Source organism: Lycorma delicatula, chromosome 6 (assembly GCF_047948215.1).
Source record: "Lycorma delicatula isolate Av1 chromosome 6, ASM4794821v1, whole genome shotgun sequence".
Classification (NCBI taxonomy): domain Eukaryota; kingdom Metazoa; phylum Arthropoda; class Insecta; order Hemiptera; family Fulgoridae; genus Lycorma; species Lycorma delicatula.
In genome coordinates, this window is record NC_134460.1 from 10,687,431 (window position 1) to 10,714,416 (window position 26,986).

The 26,986-nt window shown below is 32.1% G+C and overlaps 1 protein-coding gene and 1 long non-coding RNA gene across 2 annotated transcripts in view; one reads left to right on the forward strand and one right to left on the reverse strand.

Annotated features, from left to right (window-relative positions):
- LOC142326542 (pancreatic lipase-related protein 2-like) overlaps positions 1-26,986 on the reverse strand; it is a 115,863-nt gene that overhangs the window by 28,729 nt on the left and 60,148 nt on the right. The window lies entirely within an intron of this gene.
- Positions 980-18,461, forward strand: LOC142326827 (uncharacterized). The gene is made up of 3 exons (XR_012756873.1): positions 980-1,092; positions 1,460-1,897; positions 18,095-18,461. It is a non-coding gene; the product is annotated as an uncharacterized LOC142326827 (long non-coding RNA).

Here is a 26,986-nt window from a genome sequence, read left to right on the forward strand (position 1 = left end):
TTGGATTGCTAATTCCTCCTTACAAATTGTACAGTATCACGATCTCGCAGAGTTATCCCCGTGTGAGTTGACACAAACCGGCGGATCCCTGCACGGGTCATCCGGATATAATAGGTCACCACAAGAACAGATCTGTTTCCTAATGCATCACGCCGCTGTATGTTCAAATTTCTGATATCCAAAACACTGCAATAGTGTTGAATGGGCTATAACATCTGTTAATGAAAACCTATTTTCTTTACTCATACTTCCCATACTTTATTTTTATCATACTTCTCCGTTGCGTCGCGTGTTCGGTCGACAACATGGTACAATTCCTTGTCCATAGAGTTCCTCTACAATTTCGTCTTCGGTGCTCCCTTGAAGGTATTTAGCATACCATGCGGTACAACCTCAACGTTTATACGCCACATCTTCTTGGCCTTGAGTAGTGGTGATGATTGTAGGTTTAACGGTTTCAACGAACAATCCCATAGCAAAATTCATTGTTTCCTTAACAGGTCCTCCTGCTGCTTCTGTGATTCAGATTTTAGAATCTTCTTCTTTCCTCTTTATCACCAAACTCAACGCTCCTTTGCTTCGCTTGCGAAGCCAAAGGCTCTCCTAGATGGACATTTTTAAGTGGATTATCTGCCATAGAAATCGTTAAAGTTAAAGTTTCCAAGAGTAAAGTGACGCCATTCAATATGTCGCAAGGTGCGGGCGAAGAGGCGGTTGGATATGCCCAGGATCATTGATCCTGCCTGAATTCCCCCAGTCAACCGCCTCCTCTCCTATGAAATATATACTATTTAGTCCTATTTGAAAAAAAAGGCAACTGAATAATAAATTGCATACCTAACATTTTAAAATATTTTCATTTTGTCTATATTGTAAAAAATGTATCTAGGTAATATTTCTTTCTTTTATATAATCGTAATTTTAATTAGTTATAAAATAATCTGTATTATTTTAATGTGTTTTTTAATTTTTTTTTTGCAGATGAAAGATGTATAACTGATGATCAATTAAACAAAAGACATCTTATAAATATAATTCTTCAATTAATAATAGAATTATCAATTTCATTGATAATACAGATTATTTAAAACGGTATGAATGAAAAGAAAAAAAAAATATATATATATAAAGGTAATCCCGATTTTTTTAACCCACTAGGTTCGCCTGAGAACTGGTAATGTTGTTAACTTATATTTGTTCCCATAAATCCAATCAATTACAATTAAGTTTTATCAAACCAAGTTCATATATTTTATTAAATGTGTCGGGGACGTACATAATAAATTAATTACATGAGTTTTCCGTAATTTTTTTTATATATGTTATTAAATCTAATACATAAGCAGTATGAAATGTTAAAATACCATCGAAACAACTGAAACAGGTTTATTTAGAAATTAAGATTAACTTTTTATACAAAATGATAACGGAATACTGACCTTTTTCGTTTTATTTTCAGACGGTTTTGTCTTTTGGAGAGGATCCAACCCACCCGATAGGAGGAGAAGATCACCCGATTGGAGATGATCCAGCCCACCCGCCTGTTAGAAGACCCAACAGGCGTACAGATGGGAATTAGAGGACCCAATCAGACGTACAGATCCTGTAAGTGACTTACTGGACTTGACCCGCCGGACGTGACCCACCGGACGTGACTCACGTGGACTGGCTTTTGACTGGGCTTTGGACTGGACCCACTGGACGTGACACACCGAATTCGACCCACCGAACTCGACCCACCGAACTAGACCGACAAACAGAACTTGATTAGGCGTATTCAACCACAGAACTTGACCTACCGAACTGACCCACCTAACTTGATGCAGCTTAGGACACAACGATTGTGATGACTAGTTAGACGTGTAGAGGATTCGATCCAGCAGAGAAAATCTTTAAGGTGAATATCATTGTTAAATTTATTAATCTAACGTTAATATTATTATTATTATTCTCCATTCCAGCATACTACTATAGAGCTATTACAGATTACCATTTATAATTCACAAATATAGTATCATTAATACCTGAAAAAACGAAAACATGTGATATGGGAAAATTAATCACACATTAATTAAATTGTATTAGAAAATTAAATTTAAAAAAAAGGTAGTTGTATTTAAATTTCGATGGTATTTTAACATTTAACAAGAAATCTCACTGAATAAGTGTTTAAGAAAATTAATTTATTATGTATAAACCCTCAACACAATTAATAAAATTAAAATATATGTGAACAAAAAAAATTCTATCGGCCTACAGACATAAAAAAAGCTTGTCAAATTAAAAAAGTTTTTTTTTATTTCATGATAAATATTGTCTTTCTTTCTATTTTTAGTTTTACTGAAAATTTCTCTACAAATACTATTCATAGAATATAGTTTACATTTTATTTTTGCTCTAAAAAAGTGTATATATATATATATATATACATGCCTGTCACTGGACAACTAAAGAACAGATGTCGACTTTAACATTAAGTTAAAGAAAGGCTGGCTCCTTTCTTTAACATGCATGCAATAATAGGTTTGAAAAGACTAAATCTTTTTTTCTTGATGCCCATTACTTATTATATCATTAAAAAAAGTTAATAAAAAAAGATGATATTGACTGGCTGCTCTGATTGCTGGCATTCACTGATACTCTTTTTTGCTGAACAATCATTCTCTAGTTCATTAATTTAAAAGCCTTCTTTTTAAGTATGATCTCACTTAAAAATTTCTTTTATCACCTTTATTTTTATGATGTAATTTTTTGATCTCCTCACTTATGAAAAGAATACAACTAAATTTCAAGAGAAACATTAAATCACATGTAAATTTCATGATATATTATGATCTTAAAAACAGAAACTTTATTTTGCTTATTTATTCCTTTTAGTAACTATGGGGACTGAGAAATACCATATACCTAAATAAATATTCAGAAAATGAAATTCTAGGAAAATAAAATTTTGAAAAGCCTACAAAAAAGAGAGATCATGTGTTTGGATTAATCTAAATCATTAGTAAGGCTGAAAAAAATTAGTGAAATGATTGTCTAGAATATGTATTATAGAAGGTCCAGACATGATTTCATTACCAAAACATTTTTTGCTTTTTCTAACATCATTAATAGGATAAAAAAGTACAATATTTTCAGATATTACATACAAGTATATTTATTTCAGTATCCTACAAAGATATTATAAAATATACTGAAAAGGCAGTAGCCAGATTTGAACCAGAAACTTCAGGGTAATGAGAATCTTTTATTTCAAAATGTGTATGTTGCAATCTGTTAAACTAGGAAATAATAAACAACCCCCCCCCTGGCACAATGAGATGAGGATCAGGTCTAAATATTTAAAAAATCAGTTATGTTGATGAATTAAATTGTTTCTAATAGTAGTTGCTGACATCTGAATAATCTGTTTTTAAAGAAATCAGTATTTGCTTTTTTTACATATGAAAAATGAATCTCTCAAATATAACCAAAGAGATCTTTTTATTTTGCCCGATGAAAAGATTAATTTCTACTCTTCACTAAAGTAAAGACCTGTAATAAAATAATTTTATCCCCGTTTGATTTTATTTACCCCATAGAGTTGTTTTTATGTAATCATATCTATTTCTTAATTTTTTTCAAAAATAAATAATACCTGTGGTAACAATCTGCAGTGATAGCAACTCCTGGATTATTGTGGTAGAGAGGAATTGCAAATTTAAGTGTACTTGGAATCATACCAGGAACTTTTACCACTGCCAGATAAAACTGAAAGGACAAGTCTGTCCTGAAATATTGCAAAGAAAACTGTTAGAATTTTACAATAAAATTTGTGTACTGAAATATTAAACGATTCTGTTGTTGTATCTAGAATAATCTAGGATAAATAACAATTATTTAAATCAAATATTTGTGGAGGACATTTAGAAACATTAGTATGAAATGGCTAACTGGAAATTGAATATCTCTGAATTCAGTTATTAACTTGGATACTTCCTTTGAAATTATTTGCTCTGTCATTTAGCAACAAACCTTACAATATACTATATTATTATTATTATACTATATTCTATATTATATTACAGAATATAAGATAAAAATCTTGGTCTGTTAGATCTCATAAGCATAATTGTAGTAGGTAAGCCAACCAACCATCCTTGGTTGACTCTACAAGACTTTGCTGTAAATTTCTCTCTTTTCCGATTCAATCTTCATAAAACCACCAAAATAAAGTGAATATTCAGCTCTTACCATTCTGTTCACCAGTGGGAATGGTTGCACAATGGGCATCATTATTCTCAAAGTAACCATATCTAATTATTATCTCACTTTGTAACATTTTTTCTGTGAAACAATACCTGGTACATACTATCTTGACGCAGTGTGAGAAATAAAATAAATAAAAATCTCATGAAATAGAGTTCATTTGTAGCTAAAATACAAAACTGAACCAGAAGAAAGAATTAATGTCATCACTTACAAAAAATTGATGGATTCAAATTAGCACAACAAAACATACAGCAAAGTTCAAATACATTTTGCTGCATTAAATGATTGCAGAAAAGAAGATAAGCTTGGGATAAAGGAGGTTCATTCCATTTATGATAGGTGTACAAAAAATTGCCATGTGTACCGGATTTATAGCCTGGAGGTAAAGGACACCATTGCCACTTTTGTTGAAAATGGGTTTGAATGATATATGTAGTACTTTTGGCACTCTTTCCAGAGGTACACAACACTATTCCCAGTTGAGAATAATAAATGAGATAGCTACTTTAAATCAATTATGTATTCATTTCATATTAGTGTCTATCTAAACTTTCTAACATTCACAATTCTAATAATTTACATAAGTTTTTTTCTTAATCAACATTTCATTATTGTTATTATTATTATTATTAATTTATTATTTATTAATAATAATAATAATATTTATTCTCTTGAATGGGATATGTTTTGTTAAAATAATAGTTCTTAATTAATGTTTAAAATATGTTACAAAAGTTAAAACAGTTGTGACATTACGGGCTGAAAAAGTTAGGCCCTTGTTAATAATAAATGAAGTAAGATCAAATCAGGTGAAAGTGAGTAACATTTTTCTACTCTTAGGTTTAGTCTTCAGTTAACATAAATGTTTCAATAGCTGTTCAAAAAACTCTTAAGTGTGCTAATTTTTCCTAATGTTCTTATTTAGTCACTAGAATAATGTAAATAGTTTTCATGATATGTCAGAGTCTCAGTGGACTACTCAACATATTTTAAGAGCTAATTGCAATTGTATTTCAGTTTATGCTCAACGATTATGAAAATCTTAGTGCCACTTCCTTTAGGTCTCCTATTCTGCTTTTGACCTGTTACAAGGCCAAAGTAATATGACTATTTGCTAGGCCAGTAATATGCAGCTAATCATAAAATTGATTGTTGAGTAATTGAAATTGAAATTGAAAAATCATTTTTTAGACAAAAGATTAAATATATGTTCAGAATCATTAGTAAGTAAATAAAGAAATCAGGGAAAATTTTTTAATAGAAATTACATTATCCATGTTGTGGTCACAGCTGGTTATAATAATATATATTCCTGCTTTAATGTGGGTAATTTTATTCTGGCATTTGGGGAAATCTTACTGTAAATGCTTTGTATCGATCTTATTCCAATTATTCTTGTTTTTTGAAGGCTTTCAATATTGTATATTTTGAATATTTTGAAATTGCTAATTTTAATTAACAAACACATAAAATATTCAATTTTTCGGCTAGCTGCACAATTTTAAAGGTTTCGGTTTATTCAAAATGTAGTTGTGCAAAAACAGGTTAAAAAAATGTTGCATTAGAAAATTAATGTAAATGGACCTTCATTTTAAAATGAAGAAGTCCATGAGGGAACCTCAGCTTCTCCCAACTACTCTCAAAATGATCAAGTTACAGAGTTACATTTGTTAGAAGACTTGTATTTGCGACTGAAAATACTTAAGAGGATAAAGATTATGTACCATCTTCAAATGTAAGCTCAGATTCAGAGAATGAAACACATAAGCCTAACAGAAAGGTATTAATTAAAACAGTTATTGAACAGCAGGGTCGAAAATGACAGAGAAACATTGAACAGTAGACTTGTAATATTAGCAAACAGAAGTACTTAGTTGGTGAAAGCAATCAAATAAAAAGGGCAAAGAAGTGGCTGCAAAAGAAATTAAGCCTCTGTATATGTGTAAAATGAACTGTTATCAAAAAATTACTGAGTTACAACAGAATGAAATTTTTAAGGCTTAATGGGATTCAAGAAAGGATCCTGAGTTAAAAACACAGTTTATTACATCCTATATTGAAGTAAGACTATAAGAAAGATGTATAGGTATGGATGGTACAAAACCAAAAGAAAATTCTTGTTTTTTATTTTAACATAAATCATGTAAAAATAAGGGTGTGTAAAGTTATGTTTTTAAACATACTAGCTATATATAATACAGTACTGTTAACGCAAGTAAAAAAACAAAAACCTGGAGGAATTGTATAAATAGACGAAAGAGGACGGCATACACCTGCTATAATAACACCAGAGGAAATCAAAATGTTATTCAAAACATAAATGTTAGCCTGAAATATGAGAGCCATTGTTCATGCTTGAAAACTAAGAAACTGTTTTTAAGTCCTGATTTAAATTTAGAGAAGTTGTATTTATTTAAAAAATTATGTGCTGAAAATAAGGTAGGTAGAGAAAAATTATCAAAAAATTGGCTTTACATAGCCATATACTGCGATACCTGTGATTTATACCTAGCAAAATTAAAGGGTGAATTAACTTCAGATGGTAAAAAATTTATTTAAAATAATTATGAATTGCACCTTAAGGAATCACGGAAGTGTTATGACCAAACAGTAAAGATAATCAAGATGCAAAGAGTAGTAAATGTGTTGACAGCTGATTTACAAAAAATGTTTATCAACACCCCACTGTTAACAAACATCTAAAAGTTTCTACTGCAGGACGTTGCAGACATTAATTTCACAATTTATGACATGGTGGTAATGAAATATCTTCTTGGATTCTAAGATAGGCTGAACAAAACATTACCAATTAAAAAACTGAAGAAATAGTATTATGGTCAGACAACTGTTACGCCCAGAAAAAAAATTTGGATATGTTTTATCTGTATTTCACACTGATATCCACAGATTGTGTATTAGTCATAAATTCTTGTTAGGGTCATATGCATATAGAAGCAGTAGATGCCCAAGTGCTGATAGAATGAAACAAGAAGAAACAATGAATTTTTACAGATACTGATACCTACAGATTGACGGCAGCTGGTTCACCAGTGTTCAAAAAAGTATCTTTGCAAAATGGAATTACATGATTTCAAGAATTTTAAATCACTGTACAGTAATGCATTTCCACTTATTTACACGAACGTTTTTAATTAGCAGCCAATAATCCTGTCATAATTTGTTCACATTAAAGTTCACCAAGAAAATATTGATGAATTATTTTATAAATATGATGTCGACAAAGAATTTCTTTCAGTTAATTTATGAAAATAATGTCAAGTTTCCATATGTACTTGTTGTCATTAGTCGATCCAAAACCGACATCACAATTAAAATACAAAAACCTGTTAATTCTATTTAAATATTTACAATCAAGAGTGTCATCTGTTTTATCAAAACATAAGTAACTGCAGTGAAGTAAATGATTTCCCTGAGGAAGAAAGTGATGAAAACTATAAGAAGTAATTATTTTTAATGAAAAATTTAATTTAGAATAATTTTCTATTTTATAATTTTTATTATTAATTTTCAATGTTTTGTATATTTTTATTGTACAGTATATAATATTACTACTGAGGAAATTATATTTTTTCATTCTTTGTAAATTTTTGTTGAATGTCCTTAACAATAACGTTGTATTACACTTTTTTGTATGAGCAATATAATTTTATAATAATAATAATTAGTCTTTTAAAATTACATGTTTCTTTTCATTGCAACAGTGTTACAATATTTTACAATCTTTTTTCGAATCAGACTTCATCTCCTTTTTTTAACTTTGTTTTAATTTAAATATATTGATTTAATAATCATTAACCTGTGATTGCAAATTTTTAATAAATTCCCCAAATTGGAGTTGATCATCCATTCGTTTATTTGTCGTTGTTCCCAATCAATTTAATCGCTCTTTGGTTTGATATAATTCTTCTGATCTTAATTTGCGGGCAAGTTCTCTAGTTTTCAATCTTTCTCTCTTAAAATTTATAACTATCATCCCTTATCCCTTTTTATTCTTCCCTTGTTCTTAACATTTTCTTCCCCTTCATTTTCATCTTCTTGCTATTTTTTGAGATATTTCTTCATGTAGTCTTTCTTTCTCCTGTATGATTGTTTCTTCTTATTTTTGATTATTCGCCAAATAATCCAATATTAAAAAATGAATGTTTTACACTGTAAGGTCAAAATTAACATTTTTAACCAGTATACGAGGGTTCACTAAACGGAATGGTTTAATTATTATTAATGTTTATTAATACGACACACCAGAAATCTAAAACTTTTTTAATTGGCAAATCACGAAGATACGAATAATACTGATCTAGTAATACGAGTAATAAAGGGATTTTTACTCTATCCTAATACTTTATGTAAGATTGTTGAAATATTTCAGCAATTATGTAACTGTCCACATTATTAAAGAGTTGGATGATTGTATCTCACTTTCAAATGAAATAAGTTTAAATGAAGTGCAGTAAAAAATATGAATATGTAATATAATAGGCGTACAAGGAAGTCATGTGGTCCACATCAGATTTTTTTTCAGTGTTTATTTTATTTTTATAATTTTCGTTGTTTTTATAAAAGATTTGTGAAAATTAATGAAACAAAAAAGCGTTTAATAATCTGTATTAACTGTTGAAGGAAACATTTAAATTATGAATAGAGATTCGAACTCTCTGTATGATAAAAACATTAATTTTTTAATGTTTAAGGCAAAGCGCGTGGAGTTCCCATTAGATTTTGCGCATGGATGGATAGTTTTAACATATTTTGTTTTAAATTCTTTCCTAAAACTTCAGCATATTCTAAGTAGGTTATAAAAAAAAAACTGATTTCCTCTTCTCTAAAAGAGAAGAGGAAAAACCTTCTACCTAGTTAATTTCATTAAAATGAACAGATAATAATTTAAAAAAAATGTTTTTATCATACAGAGAGTTCGAATCTCTATTAATAATTTAAATGTTTCCTTCAACAGTTAATACAGATTTTTATACGCTTAAATTTTTGTCATTAATTTTCACAAATCTTTTATAAAAACAAAAAAAATTAAATATAAAATAAATTTCTAACTTGGTAGAAGGTTTTTCCTCTTGTAGAGATCAGTTTTTTTTTATAACCTTCTTAGAATACGTTGAAGTTTTAGGAAAGAATTTAAGACAAAATATGTTAAAACTATCTATCTATGCGCAAAGTCTAATGGGAACTCCTCGCTCTTTGCCTTATAGAAATGTATTGGCTAAACAGTATTTTTTTTTTATTTAGGCTTTATTTACTTTTAAAAGTCAAGAGAAAAGAATGAAAGTAAAACAACTTCAACAGAAAAAATATTTCATGAAATTTTCACTTTGTTTACTGTATTCCCTCAAGAGTAAAGTTAAAAGAAGTGATAGGTTTGACAGGTAACCCCGATAGTATTTAGTAACGTAATCAAGTGATCGCTTTGCAATGTTTCATACACATTGTAAAAACACGTCAAGTTATCTTAACTGTTACTGCACAAAGGAATAGCGACTGGCACCAGTTGTTAAAACTGGATTATGGTAGAAGAATACTTAACAATTTTGGAAGGAAGCAGAGGAGCACTGAGCAACCTACTCTACCATCAATTCCCTCCATAGGTAACCAACCGTATAACCGGTAATGTGGTAACCGTGGGTTTACCACAATATCCCCTCCATCACACGTAGTAGATGCATTCATTTATAGTTTTAAGAAAACTTTGATGGATATTTATCGATTACACGGAACCCCTACTAAAATTCAATTACATATCCATTATGCGCAACTCGACACAATAAAACTAATTTTAAAATAATTTTTATTTTTAACGTTAATCAGACGAGGTTAGCGAGCGAAGCAAGCGTAGGTTATGTTTGATTAGATTATGTTGATTCCGTGTAATGACGTGTCACTCAAGTATATCAACAAACAAACATAACCACGCTCGCTAACCTCGTCTAATTATCGTTAAATATAAAAATTATATATATTTTAACTATTTAGGTGGCCAATAGAGAAATTTCGTTTAAGAATGCCTCAAAAGTAAAACGCAAAAACAATTGGTTTTCAGTAGGGGGTCTAGTATAACCGATAAGTACCCTTTGATGAACTCTATGTACTATTAATGCAAAACGTGTTCTATTCACTTTTTTCTACTAACTCAAAATTATATTGATTTAGACATTTTTTTAGGCAAAAGGAATGAAAGAGGGGACCGACTTATAGAGTTTTGCACGAAGTATAATTTAGTAATTGCCAACACCCTATTTAAAAATCATAATAGAAGAATATACACTTGGAAAAAGCCAGGCGATACTGCAAGGTATCAGATAGATTATATCATGGTTAAGCAAAGATTTAGAAATCAACTCGTTCACTGCAAAACTTACCCTGGAGCAGACATTGATAGCGACCATAATTTGGTGATAATGAAATGTAGATTGGGGTTTAAAAACCTGAAGAAAAGGTGTCAGATGAATCGGTGGAATTTAGAGAAGCTTGAGGAAGAGGAGGTAAAGAAGATTTTTGAGGAGGACATCGCAAGAGATCTGAGTAAAAAAGATAAGGTAGAAAATGTAGAAGAAGAATGGGAGAATGTTAAAAAGAAAATTCTTAAATCAGCAAAAGCAAACTTAGGCGGAATAAAGAGAACCGGTAGAAAACATAGGGTTTCAGACGATATATTGCAGCTGATGGATGAACGTAGAAAATATAAGAATGCTAGTGATGAAGAAAGTAAAAGGAACTATCGGCAATTAAGAAATGCTATAAACAGGAAGTGCAAACTGGTGAAAGAAGAGTGGATTAAAGAAAAGTGTTCAGAAGTGGAAAGAGAAGTTAAGGAAAATTTTGGGGTACATAAATTAAAATGTAATAATGTGTTAAACAAAGATGGTACACCAATATATAATACGAAAGGTAAAGTCGATAGATGGGTGGAATATATTGAAGAGTTATACGGAGGAAATGAATTAGAAAATGGTGTTATAGAGGAAGAAGAGGAAATTGAGGAGGATGAAATGGGAGAAACAATACTGAGATCTGAATTTAAGAGAGCATTAAAAGATTTAAATGGCAGAAAGGCTCCTGGAATAGACGGAATACCTGTAGAATTACTGCGCAGTGCAGGTGAGGAAGCGATTGATAGATTATACAAACTGGTGTGTAATATTTATGAAAATGGGGAATTTCCATCAGACTTCAAAAAAAGTGTTATGGTTATGATACCAAAGAAAGCAGGGGCAGATTACAGAACAATTAGTTTAACTAGTCATGCATCAAAAATCTTAACTAGAATTTTATACAGAAGAATTGAGAGGAGAGTGGAAGAAGTGTTAGGAGAAGACCAATTTGGTTTCAGGAAAAGTATAGGGACAAGGGAAGCAATTTTAGGCCTCAGATTAATAGTAGAAGGAAGATTAAAGAAAAACAAACCAACATACTTGGCGTTTATAGACCTAGAAAAGGCTTTCGATAACGTAGACTGGAATAAAATGTTCAGCATTTTAAAAAAATTAGGGTTCAAATACAGAGATAGAAGAACAATTGCTAACATGTACAGGAACCAAACAGCAACAATAACAATTGAAGAACATAAGAAAGAAGTCCTAATAAGAAAGGGAGTCCGACAAGGGAGTCCGACAAGGACACTTTTGAAAGTGTATGTTTGGAGTGTCGCTTTATATGGAAGTGAAACTTGGACAATCGGAGTATCTGAGAAGAAAAGATTAGAAGCTTTTGAAATGCGGTGCTATAGGAGAATGTTAAAAATCAGATGGGTGGATAAAGTGACAAATGAAAGAGGTATTGCGGCAAATAGATGAAGAAAGTAGCATTTGGAAAAATACAGTTAAAAGAAGAGACAGACTTATAGGCCACATACTAAGGCATCCTGGAATAGTCGCTTTAATATTGGAAGGACAGGTAGAAGGGAAAAATTGTGTAGGCAGGCCACGTTTGGAGTATGTAAAACAAATTGTTGGGGATGTAGGATGTAGAGGGTATACTGAAATGAAACGACTAGCACTAGATAGGGAATCTTGGAGAGCTGCATCAAACCAGTCAAATGACTGAAGACAAAAAAAAAAAAAAGACATTTTTTAATTTGTTAAAGATAGTAACGTCATTTATAATTAATTTAAAATAATTTCATCAAGAAAGTTCTTTTTTTTCTATAGATATGTTATTTTTCCAACCTATTATTACTATAAAATTTTGACGTGAAACTTTTTTTAAAATCATACCGAACATACGGGTACCAGAACAGAAATTTGTAGCATGACGTAAAGATCTACATCGTCCTGCCTTAGTAACTCCCTAACTGTTAGTTTCACAGACATAAATGCGATGTCATTAAAAGCTTTGTTTAACTCGCTTGCAACTGCTATATCTTTTGATGTATTGTATGAAAATCAATGAAATTTGGTACACGTATGTAACTTCGATGACAATACAGCACTACGGTGTCGGAATTTGATATGACCCATCCCCACGCACTACCCCTTCGCTAAATTCATGCATTTAGTTTACGATAGTTCATGAGAAATGAAAATTTTAAACTAAATGATTGAAATTTGGTACACGTATGTAACTTCGATGTGTAAAAATTAATATTTTTACTTTTTTATTAGTCTTTAACAAAAAAACAAAAAAATTACAAAAATATATTTGATTACATGTAAAAAATAATTTTTTAAAAAACGTTTAACTAATATTAATGTTAATAAAAAAAGGAAACAAATTAGAAAAACCCTATAAAAAATAAAAAATAAGAATTAAATCAAGTTGAGAATTTTAAACAAAAAAATATAATATATTAACAAATATAAAAATGCACTGAAAAGTAAAAAATAAATTATATAAATATCTAATAAATAAATGTAATAATTAAATTTTAAAATTAAAAGTAATGAAAATATTTAGTTAAATAAAAGCGTGGCGCAGTTTTTATAACAATCTTTTCGAATAAGTATTTATAGACATTTGCTTTATTTTAATATATATACTTTATTTACCATAATAAAATAACTGAAGTTTTAATTCTTTGATGGTTCAAATTTGCACCGGACCTTTAAGGGTTAATAAGATTAGAAATAAAAATTAAATTTAGAAATCTTGCACAAAGTTATTACATTTTGACCGTAATCTGAAAAATTAAAAATTATTATAATTGTAATCGTAATTATAATTCATTAAATAAAAATTCATAATTAAAATGAAACTTTTAGCGGAAAGAGTGCGTTCAAGTTGGCTTAGATTACAAGCAGAATTCGAAGATGATCAACTATGTGAGAACACGTACAAAGAAAGCGAGTGGATGTATTTTCCCGGATTGTTGCTTGTAGCTAGTCAGTCTCAATTGGAGAGGAGAGGTTCCAGCAGACCTTTCCGCCTCCTCGCGTCGTTATTGAAAATGAAAATGAAGATTAATTGTTGTAAAAATAAATGTTGTGTGGTTTTAAATAAATTATAAAAACTTCGCCACGCTTTTATTTAACTAAATATTTTCATTACTTTTAATTTTAAAATTTAATAATTGTTACATTTATTTTTTATGGTTATTTATTAGATATTTATATAATTTATTTTTTACTTTTCAGTGCATTTTTTATATTTGTTAATATGTTATATTTTTTTGTTTAAAAATGCTCAATTTAATTTAATTCTTATTTTTTTACTTTAGAGGGTTTTTCTATTTTGTTTCCTTTTTTTATTAATGTGAAGAGTATATCAATATACACGAATAAGTAAATCCTATTTACTCGTTATTTTCTCGTTATTTTTTTTACCACATATCTTATTTCATTTCCAGCCAAGATTTTAGTTTTCGCTGTAAAATGTTTTTAAATTAACAGCTTAAATTAAAGGTTGCTACCTTTATTTTTTACTGGATTTTCATATAAAAAGAATGCACACGTCATACGAAGCGGCCTATGTTTTTTGTCATAGTCAGACGTGTTATCCGCCTGTATTTATAAGTACGCGCGCTTGTGATTGAAGCGTGTATGTGTATGTACATATCCGTCTAAGTATTTTATGGGATTGTAAATTGCATATGAACAATTTCCATAAAAGAACATAATGTTGCGTAATAGATTATCTACATAAAAAGCGCAAAGCACGTTATAATTATGTAACGGAATTCATGCTCTTAAAGGGAAGAAATATCATTATACTGATTTATTTGCCGTATCAGTAATCTCAAGTGAGTACTTAAAAGAATTTAAATAATCGAGTAATATTATATTATTTATTACACACAGTATCTAATAAAATATTGAACACAGGGTAAGAATTATGTTTATTGTTTTAAAACGAATGTATTATGTCACTAAGGTTCTTTTGTTAGTTAGCAGGAGGTGTATTCCATTGATAGTTAAACATGTACACAGCTCGGGCAGATAGTTAATATTTTATGTTCCCTGAACATTCGCTCGTGACACGCACATAGGAAATTTAAGTACAGAAATTTAAAGATTGAGCAGTTATATTAGAAAATAAATTTTTCATTTTTAGTACATTTATAACTTATAATTCTTTTGAAATTAAACATTTTTTTTTATAAAAGTCATTTTATTTTACTTTACATACATAATTAAATAAAACAAAAACTATTCAATAATATATATATATATATATATATCTTCCGGTAACTTAGGGATTCCAACGCGGGGTCATACATCTAAATCGGTTCAGCCGTTGAGATTCTACGGTGGAACAAACATGCTTATGTACATACACAGGAGTATAGTGTAAATACATTACTCTCCTTTTTGGGCAATCGTGTAAAATTATAAAAATGATCTTTTCCTTGGTTATACAATAATTTTATAAATTATTGGTGAGGGGTGTCGTTATTAGGAATTTCTACTTCTTTAGAATTTGCTAAAATATATTTTTCGCGCTTAATAAATCACCTACGTATCATTATTTATAGTTTTGAAATTATTTATAGTTTTGAATTAATTAATTTAATTAATAAGGGTTTAACTGGTAATAAGGGTGTAAATAAAAACATGATAATTAGCAAACCAACCAAAAGGGCAACGATTAGGATCGGGGAAATAAAGTTGAGCAAGTGGCATCCTTGAAGTACCTAAGGTGCATCATTAACGAAGATATGACATCTGATCAGGAAGTTAAAGTAATAATTGCTAGAGCAAAGGAAACATTCAACAAAATGAGGAGAGTGCTATGTAGCAAACTAGATCTGCGACTAAGGAAAGAACTTGCGAAATGTTTTGTGTAGACTGTGGCTCTTTATGGGGCATAGAAATGGACTATTAGGAAGGAAGAGGAGAAAAGATTGGAGGCCTTTGAAATGTGGGTTTGGAGAAGGATAAAAAAATTCAGCTGGACGGAGAGAGTTCGGAATGAGGAGGTGCTTCATAGAGTAGGTTAAGAGCGGGCGATTATTGAAATAATAAAAAGAAGAAAATGCAGTTGGTTAGGACACTGGCTGAGACGTGACTGTCTGTTGGTGACGGAATTAGAAGGATTTATAACGGGGAGGAAAGTAAGAGATCGGAGACGAATGAAAATGATAAGACAATATAAAAAGGAAAGGAAGTTACTATAAAATAAACGGATGGCACAGAATCGAGTGGCATGGAGGGCGGACATGTGAAAACCTGCCTTAGGCAGCTTTTCACATGGCCGCTCCTTTTATTTTGATTGATTGAAATCTATTAATCAGTTCCATTATAATTTTATTAACCAATGATAAACGAAATTCTGATCGACTGCCGAAAAGAGATAGAGATGCTTTCGTTGGGCTTATTGGCTATTGTTTTTGACCGTTGTGTAATAATTTATTTACTTCCTAGTTCTGACAGAGAATGGAAAATAATAGATCATATTTTATGTCACAGATAATACAGAGTGATTGTACACAGCATATTTTATCAACGCGTTCTTGAGAACACGACTTTAATAAAACCACGTAGGACGAAAAAATTAGGCATACCCAAAATATTTAAGAAAGGAAGTGATAATTTAACATCAAATAGGATTAAAAATAAAGGTTACAGTTTCACACACACTCACACTCACACCCACACCCACACCCTCACACTGACACCCACACCCACACCCTCACACTGACACCCACACACTCACACTCACACTCACGCTCACGCTCACGCTCACGCCCACACCCACACCCTCCACCCTCCACCCACACCCTCCACCCACACCCTCCACCCACACCCTCCACCCACACCCTACACCCCACCCACACCCTCCACCCACACCCACACCCTCACACCCACGCCCTCACACTCACGCCCTCACACCCACACCCACACCCTCACACCCACACCCACACCCTCACGCCCACGCCCTCACACCCACACCCACGCCCTCACGCCCACGCCCTCACACCCACACCCACGCCCTCACACTCACGCCCTCGCCCTCACACTCACGCCCTCGCCCTCACACTCACATACACATACACACTCACACCCTCACATACACATACACATCGCGGGTTGTTGCTACAAAACTCCATGATCTCGAAGTGCTTTCACATGCCCCGTATTCGGCTCCCAGCGATGATCTCCTCTTCCCAAACGTGAAGAAGTGGCTCGCTGGACGAAAATTCACTTCAAATAATAAGATCGAAGCTGAGACAGCCGTTTATTGTTCGCAAGATGACTATGTAAAAAAAATAAAATAAAACTTTTTGAGAAACGTTGCGTTTTCTTTTTTCTTCTTTTTCCTGTTTAGCCTCCGGTAATTAGCTTTCAGATAATACTTCAGAGGATGAATGAGGATGATATGTATGAGTGTAAATGAAGTGTAGTCTTGTACATTCTCAGTTCGACCATACCTGAGATGTGTGGTTAATTGAAACCCAACCACCAAAGAATACCGGTATCCACGATCTAGTATTCAAATCCGAGTAAAAATAACTGCCTTTACTAGGACTTGAATGCTGGAACTCTCGACTTCCTAATCAACTGATTTGGGAAGACGCGTTCCCACTAGACCAACCCGGTGGTTTTTTTTTTATTATTAGACCGAGAATTATCCGAACGGAAATTTTGGATTAACTAAATTTATTTGAAATAAATTTCATTTTCAACGTGATTAACTGCGGTATAAAAAACTCGTTTTACCAGCCACCGGTTATCTTATGCGTAAATTAACATGAGAATAACGATCTACTGTAGTAACTTTACTGCCTTGTACGGTTAATACAATTGCTGCCAGATTTATGGTTTATTATTCTACTGCTATTGGTAATATATTATAGCCACCTGTTAACTGGACGTGATTTGAGTGTAATGTAGCATAATTGACCCCAATTTTTGTTAGTTGACCTCAGTTATTGTTTGTATTATGTATTTCTTACTTACGGACTTTTATAATATTTTTTTTTTTAAATTACCTAATATTTAAGTTATTTCAAATATTTTGTAAAGATAAATAAAAAATAAAAAAAACCTGTTTTACTTTTTATCTAGGTTTTAAACTAGATTAACTAAAAATTACTTAAAATTACAAGATTAAAATATAGAAGAAAATACTGGAGGAATGCTCTTCTTTATCAAAGAAGTTCGTTATGATTTCATTAAATCGTTTAGAAATTATGGCAAATAATTAAAGAACACTGTATTTATCGCCTTTTTTACTGGTTGTCTTATTTCAAAGTTCCATACATTTTTCGTGTGAAAAAATTTACTTAGCACGCTACCGTGTAAAGTAGATTTAATAAAAAAATTTTACCTATCTTTTAAATATTTAAAACCATTTTTGTAATGAAAAGGAAGGAATTCTCCTTCTTTTCAAATAATTTTTTCTGTTAAAATTTTATAGAGGTTTTTATATGGTTTTATAGAGGAAGAAGAGGAAGTTGAGGAGGATGAAATGGGAGAAACAATACTGAGAGCATTAAAAGATTTAAATGGCAGAAAGGCTCCTGGAATAGACGGAATACCTGTAGAATTACTGCGCAGTGCAGGTGAGGAAGCGATTGATAGATTATACAAACTGGTGTGTAATATTTATGAAAAAGGGGAATTTCCGTCAGATTTCAAAAAAAGTGTTATAGGAATGATACCAAAGAAAGCAGGGGCAGATAAATGTGAAGAATACAGAAGAATTAGTTTAACTAGTCATGCATCAAAAATCTTAACTAGAATTTTATACAGAAGAATTGAGAGGAGAGTGGAAGAAGTGTTAGGAGAAGACCAATTTGATTTCAGGAAAAGTATAGGGACAAGGGAAGCAATTTTAGGCCTCAGATTAATAGTAGAAGGAAGATTAAAGAAAAACAAACCAACATACTTGGCGTTTATAGACCTAGAAAAGGCTTTCGATAACGTAGACTGGAATAAAATGTTCAGCATTTTAAAAAAATTAGGGTTCAAATACAGAGATAGAAGAACAATTGCTAACATGTACAGGAACCAAACAGCAACAATAACAATTGAAGAACATAAGAAAGAAGCCCTAATAAAAAAGGGAGTCCGACAAGGATGTTCCCTATCTCCGTTACTTTTTAATCTTTAGATGGAACTAGCAGTTAATGATGTTAAAGAACAATTTAGATTCGGAGTAACAGTACAAGGTGAAAAGATAAAGATGCTACGATTTGCTGATGATGTAGTAATTCTAGCCGAGAGTAAAAAGGATTTAGAAGAAACAATGGACGGCATAGATGAAGTCGTACGCAAGAACTATCGCATGAAAATAAACAAGAACAAAACAAAAGTAATGAAATGTAGTAGAAATAACAAAGATGGACCACTGAATGTGAAAATAGGAGGAGAAAAGATTACGGAGGTAGAAGAATTTTGTTATTTGGGAAGTAAAATTACTAAAGATGGACGAAGCAGGAGCGATATAAATTGCCGAATAGCACAAGCTAAACGAGCCTTCAGTAAGAAATATAATTTGTTTACATCAAAAATTAATTTAAATCTCAGGAAAAGATTTTTGAAAGTGTATGTTTGGAGTGTCGCTTTATATGGAAGTGAAACTTGGACAATCGGAGTATCTGAGAAGAAAAGATTAGAAGCTTTTGAAATGCGGTGCTATAGGAGAATGTTAAAAATCAGATGGGTGGATAAAGTGACAAATGAAGAGGTATTGCGGCAAATAGATGAAGAAAGTAGCATTTGGAAAAATATAGTTAAAAGAAGAGACAGACTTATAGGCTACATACTAAGGCATCCTGGAATAGTCGCTTTAATATTGGAAGGACAGGTAGAAGGGAAAAATTGTGTAGGCAGGCCACGATTGGAGTATATAAAACAAATTGTTGGGGATGTAGGATGTAGAGGGTATACTGAAATGAAACGACTAGCACTAGATAGGGAATCTTGGAGAGCTGCATCAAACCAGTCAAATGACTGAAGACAAAAAAAAAAAAAAAAAAAATTTATGCTATCTATAAGAACAGAGTATACTTATTTCATAAACCGTATAAATATTTCAGTACATTTGATTTGCTGTAGAACAGTATTAAGAGATTGTCTTTTTCTGTAAAGAATATCCGAGATATCCATCAGTTTTACCACCAACCACCAAAGAACACCGGTATCCACGATCTAGTATTCAAATCCGTATAAAAGTAACTGCATTTACTAGGATTTGAACCTTAGAATTCCCGGCTTCAAAATCAGCTGATTTGTGAAGATGCGTACACCACTAGACGAACCCAGTGGGTTTACAATAGAAGAACTAAAAGGCAAAATCCGAACAGCGGTTACTGAATTTCCTTTTGAAATGTTGCGTCGAACTGTGCAGAGTTTCACAACGGCTACAGGAATATTTACGCAGAGACCTGCAAGATACCTTCTTCCAAAAATAGATCTTTTGTATGTTTTCATAAATGGCATATTCTTTTATATTTGAATGTTATAAATAAATCTCGATTAATATAATTCTTCATAAGAATATCCAGTTTTCAAATTTTTCGTTTCTCTTAATTACCTCGTATTTTTTGGTCGATATTGTTTAAAGTACAATGTTACTTTAAAAAATAAAGAACCTATAAAAAAATCTGTTTAATGTTTAAAAATCATTAGTCAAAAATGTTTATTCACGCGGCCAAATATAAAGAAAGTATATGTTATTAACTTAAATGATCGGTCAATCTAATTTTCTTTTGACCGTTTTAGTCTTATTTCACATACTTTTATTTTCAGTATACTCTCGGAATTGTACGTTAGATTGAGAAGCTATAAGATGGATAAGCGTATAGTTAATCTTTTTGGTACGGATTATCGGGTCCTTAGCTATTGACTTAAGATATTTTTATAAAGTCATAGTTATTGTGGTATAAATTAAATGAAGAAAATAATTTAGTTATGAATAAGCTTTAAAGTACATTTTTAAAATTAGTCATGTTGATAATACAGCCTTTTATTTAATACTAATGTAGGCCTTTTTAAATCAATGTAATTATAAGATTAATGATTTTGTTGTATAATCTTTAATAGCTTAAATAGTTTAAATGAATCAGATCAAACAAAGATATATAATTCTATTGGTTGTGTTATTAACTGAAGAATCATTAGAAGAAAAAAAACGATTATTTCAAAATATAAAAATTCATTAATGACAGAAATTAATTTAATTTGATTAATTGTATGACATACTTTTTTTTTGCTTAATTAAATTGTAACGATATATGTTTCTCTCTCTCTCATGTACACTTTATCGCTACCTCCCCGTGCTCTTGCCTCTACTTTTCCGTTCATATTTATCAAAGCCGGTGTGTGTAAATTGGCAATTATTTCCTTTGACGTTTATTAATTTCGTAAGAATTTATTTAGTTTTTATTTTTATTTTTATGTAAAGATTTATAAAATATTTAATTTTATCGGATAATTTTTTCAAGTACTAGTCAAATTACGTCCTTTTCGATGAGTTTAGATCTTAATAACCTGCTTCAAAAAAATGTGGTCATTTTCTCCAATTATTTTTCTGTTGACTTAAGTAATTTTTTTTCGTTATTAAAATTTATCCTTAAAAGATGAAGAATACAAAAAAAATTCATTTTTGATATGGTTTTAACCTTTCTCGACTTTCCATCCATCCCATTGAAACGCATAAAAAATCCAGGCAAAAAATAAAAATTAATAAACTTAGAACCGTAAAACAGAATATATATTTTTAGAGGTGGGAAATAAATTTTAAGAGATATTTTTCTAAAAATATTTATTTGTAAATTATAATTTAGTCTGATATCAGATAAAAATGTCGCTGTTTGAAGTGTGCAGGAGGAACACAGGATCGCCGACTGCCAGAAGGTAGATCGTTCAAGGAATATGTTGACAGTCTATCTCCTCTGAGGAGAGACGATCATTTTTTGTGGAGGGTGACGAGGAAATTCAAGCGGCCGCCAATCTCTTTTTCGCCGCTGATGGCTGGGCCTGTGAGAACAGCCAAAAGGCCTAGTTGTTCACTGAGCACTTAAGGAAAATGTTTCGGCCGCATGAGATGCACGGTGATATCGAGGAGGAAGTTGGTGAGTTTTTAAATAGTTCAATTCCTTTGCGTCTCCTTTTGAGGCCCTTCTCGAAGGTGGAGATAGCGCAAGAGGTTAAGAGAATGGGGTGGACGGAGGGCTCCAAAGTTTGACTGCATTACGCATAACATAATATCTTCACTACCATCTCGGGTTGTTTCTAACATGCGGGTCCGTGATTTATGGTGGGGGGGATCAAATACTTCCCAACAAAAAGGTTGCAGGAGCTTATTTGTTACAGCTGCAGTGTGCGGCTCAGGATTGTCGTAGAGAAAGACAATGCCTGATGAAAAAATTCCTCTCCGCTTATTCTTATTCACCCATCATACAGCCCGGAATTAGCTCCATCCGATTTTCATCTCTTTGCTCACATGAAACGCTGGCTAGGAGAACAACATTTTGGCACAGACGTTGAGCTGCAGACCAGCGTAGAAACATGACTGAAAACACAGGCGGCCACGTTCTATGACGAGGGTATTGGAAACTTGGTACCACGCTACGACAAATGCCAAAATCGAAGTGGCGACTATGTAGAGAAATAGCGTAACTATGTTAACACTTGTTACAAATAAAAAAAATTTTATTTTCACTGTGGTTTTAATTTCGTGACCGACCGGACCTTGAAAAAAAAATAACCCTCGTATTTAGGACACTGCTCGCTAAACTTTTCGAGGCTCAATTGCCGTTTGTGGCACAGACATTCGGTTTTACGCTTTACGTATCGCGAATTCTTCCAGCGGTGCGACCATACCGAATGCTTTTCCGTAACTGTTAATTTTGTTTTCTGTGTCCTATCCTTGTTTTGAGTTTTAGCCAAGAATGTGATGGCGTATAATTAGATAAACAACAGTTACAGTGCTGTATTATAATAATAATAATCTACTTTTCGGGGGGTATGCGTGGGTGCATACCCGGACCCAGACTAAGTGATAGGGAAGGAAAGGGAGACACCATGGCAACCGGGAAGGATGTCGTGATGTCTTAATGATCCAAGAGGGACCCCGTCGGGAGATCAGCTTCAAGCTGCACAAAGGGGGGGGGCTAGTCTTCAGCCACGTCACTTGGGACCGATCGAAGTAACGTCTTCTAGGCATTTACCGGTTGCTCTCAAGTGGTAAAACAAAAAAAAATCTACTGGATTTATAATTTGCAAATCGCAGGAATGTACAATCCTTTTTTTTTAATTTCCTTTCCGTCTTATGGGACAAAGTTAATACGTATAATTAAATGTAAAAATCTATGTTTCCTTTCCGTTTCCGTATTGCGGAATTTTCCGTCTTGAACAGATTAATTTCTATAAAAATATATCGGGACTTAAGATACCGTACGTTTTGAGGACGTATCCGAATTTTGGAGGATCCGTTTTGTAGAGGTTTCACTGTATAATGTACGATCCTAATTTATAAATTATTTACTTATTCTTGTATAATTTTTTTTTTGACAAATAAAGCTAGAAAGTATTAAAATTAGGTTCAGAAGTATTTTGAAAATTGCGTTTTCTTAAATTCTTTTAAATAAATTTTTTATCAATATAAGTGAAGTGAAGAAAGTGAAGAAATCAGGGGCAGATAAGTGTGAAGAATACAGAAGAATTAGTTTAACTAGTCATGCATCAAAAATCTTAACTAGAATTCTATACAGAAGAATTGAGAGGAGAGTGGAAGAAGTGTTAGGAGAAGACCAATTTGGTTTCAGGAAAAGTATAGGGACAAGGGAAGCAATTTTAGGCCTCAGATTAATAGTAGAAGGAAGATTAAAGAAAAACAAACCAACATACTTGGCGTTTATAGACCTAGAAAAGGCATTCGATAACGTAGACTGGAATAAAATGTTCAGCATTTTAAAAAAATTAGGGTTCAAATACAGAGATAGAAGAACAATTGCTAACATGTACAGGAACCAAACAGCAACAGTAGCAATTGAAGAACATAAGAAAGGGAGTCCGACAAGGATGTTCTCTATCTCCGTTACTTTTTAATCTTTACATGGAACTAGCAGTTAATGATGTTAAAGAACAATTTAGATTCGGAGTAACAGTACAAGGTGAAAAGATAAAGATGCTACGATTTGCTGATGATATAGTAATTCTAGCCGAGAGTAAAAATGATTTAGAAGAAACAATGAACGGTATAGATGAAGTCCTACGCAAGAACTATCGCATGAAAATAAACAAGAACAAAACAAAAGTAATGAAATGTAGTAGAAATAACAATGATGGACCACTGAATGTGAAAATAGGAGGAGAAAAGATTATGGAGGTAGAAGAATTTTGTTATTTGGGAAGTAGAATTACTAAAGATGGACGAAGCAGGAGCGATATAAAATGCCGAATAGCAGAAGCTAAACGAGCCTTCAGTAAGAAATATAAGTTGTTTACATCAAAAATTAATTTAAATATCAGGAAAAGATTTTTGAAAGTGTATGTTTGGAGTGTCGCTTTATATGGAAGTGAAACTTGGACGATCGGAGTATCTGAGAAGAAAAGGTTAGAAGCTTTTGAAATGTGGTGCTATAGGAGAATGTTAAAAATCAGATGGGTGGATAAAGTGACAAATGAGGAGATATTGCGGCAAATAGATGAAGAAAGAAGCATTTGGAAATATATAGTTAAAAGAAGAGACAGACTTATAGGCCACATACTAAGGCATCCTGGAATAGTCGCTTTAATTTTGGAAGGACAGGTAGAAGGGAAAAATTGTGTAGGCAGGCCACGTTTGGAATATGTAAAACAAATTGTTAGGGATGTAGGATGTAGAGGGTATACTGAAATGAAACGACTAGCACTAGATAGGGAATCTTGGAGAGCTGCATCAAACCAGTCAAATGACTGAAGACAAAAAAAAAAAAAAAAAAATAAGTGAAGTTGTATTGATTTGATAGAATAATAATTAGCACTAATGATGATCGACCAACAAATTTTTTATCGAAATTCTGAAGCGTGTTGTGTTATTAACCTTAAAAATTAATATAGCATCTGTAAGCTGTCCATAACCACCAGTCATTTATAAGCGTCTCGTCCGTGTAATTACTGTCAATGTTTTGAGATGATCGGTAATGAAAACTGGTATTAGAATTATTTATGTTAAATGATGCATTACTATCCGTGTCGATGAACAAATCAGAATTTTATTAGGAATAAACTAGTACTCCTTTCACTTACTATTTAAAATATTTCTTTCGTTATAAATCAAATTATTCGCCTAGTGAAATATATCACCCTTTCCCTGTTAAATGTTATAATTTTATTCACGTTTCTTTTTAAACCGGTTTAGAAATTTATTCTATTTTAATTCTTGATGCGTTAAATATAATCTAATATTTCGTATCATAAATGTTTATACAACGATCAATTAAACCTTTTATACAACTTATTGAAAATAATCGGTAGTTTATAGTTTTCCTTTCGATATAATCGATATAGTTTTCCTTTCATCGGTTATTTATTCTTATATAGTGAAAAAATAATAATAATACACCAAAAAAATTTAAAAAATTTTAAAAAATCTATTTTTTTTTGTATTTTGAACGGCTCCCCTACCCGTAATATGTCCTCAAAGTATTTTTTTATGAGACAGTTGCGCTGTGATTACTATGTTACTATGCTTTTGTTTTGTTTAACCACAGGGATCACCGTTAGGCATAGCTTCAGAGAATGAGATGAATGATTTGTAGCGTGTCTGAAAATGCCATGCCTGACCGGGATTCGAACCCGGTACCTCCGGATGAAAGGCCGAGACACTACCACTCGCACCACGGAGGCCGACTAAGAGACCCAGAATTAGTTAATTCGGTGATAACGATTGAAGAATAAGAATTTTAAAGGAAGGAAGAATTATAATTGGAATGTAGAAAACAGGTAACTGAGGATGTAGGGTATAGTAAATGTGTTGAGCTTAGCACAGAACAGAGAGGGAAGGAGAGCAGCACGAAACTAGTCAAAATGATAACTACAAAAAAAAGCCAGAAAAGAACTGCATACTTTACCCGGTTAAGCTGGGAAAGCGTGTAAGCCTTTTAAGAGATATTGAATTATATAAAAAAAAAAGCTGACAACACAGTTGCGTCTATATTTCCGTCACGCGGCTAAAGCCGCGTTCCGGGAAAGTCCTACAATTGTGGCTTGTTTCTGATTCACGGGTTGCACACACATAAGTTAATTTAAAATATTTATCTTTTTTTTTTTTTTTAATATAATATTTTTTTGTTCATTTAATTAAATTATTCTAACTAATGCGCGCGCGCATACCTTATTTAATTCGCAAGGGTGTGGCGGTACTAGTGGCGAAAATCGGCATTAATTAAATTAATGTAATTTCACAACTTACATAGAACAAATTTCGTTTGTGCGGTATACAGACTTGTACTGTTATAGTCGTGAGGCTTAACCCACCAGGTACCAAGTCAATCGGGCGATCGAGTTCGAGTCCCGGCCAGACCAAGTTACTTTTTTACATTTTAAGTATAATTCATTTATTTAATTCTGCCGTTTCCCTGTAACGTTACAACATAGCAGATTAGTACAACAGCATTTTTCGGGGTGAGGTGCAATTTTGCAAAATATTTTTTTTCAAATATTGTTTTAATCGTTAACAAATGCGTCTAAGAAAAAATATGACCTTAATTAGGCGAAAACTCGAGATACTGAGGGTAACCTTGCTCTATATCTTCATTTCCCTTGACCTTTTAAGTTGAAATTTTAATGGCATCAATACGCCATATATATAAGTAGTCTGACCAAGTTTGATCAAAATCGGTCCAGTAGTTCTGGAGATATAAGGTAATTTAGAGGCTAACGCTGAATACACACGCGTACATACGAACTCCGGAAAATTTTCATCTGGTTTTTTGGGTGGGTTCCTTAGGTGTCAAAACGTAAAGATCCGGTGAAATCGCGTATGCCCAAATTGTATCGATTACAATAGTTTTCCCTTCTAGAGCTGTAGCTCTACTACAGCGCTATCTAGACGGGAAAATAATAATTATTCTACTGTTTGAGTAAAACTTTAAGATACGGTTTCCACGGTGACCGTATCTTCTCATCCTGTAAACCATTTGTAATCAAAATTAAATGGCATCAGCTGACCCGTTTTTCAGCAGTTGCCATTTTATAAAAATCGATTTATGCAGTTTGCAAATACCGAACGAAAAATATGCCAACATTCTTGCATGCATCGTTTCGGAAGTTTTTGACGCTAAAATTGTATTTTTTTGTAAGAGAGGATATGAAATATCAAGGTTGTACAAAAATTTGAA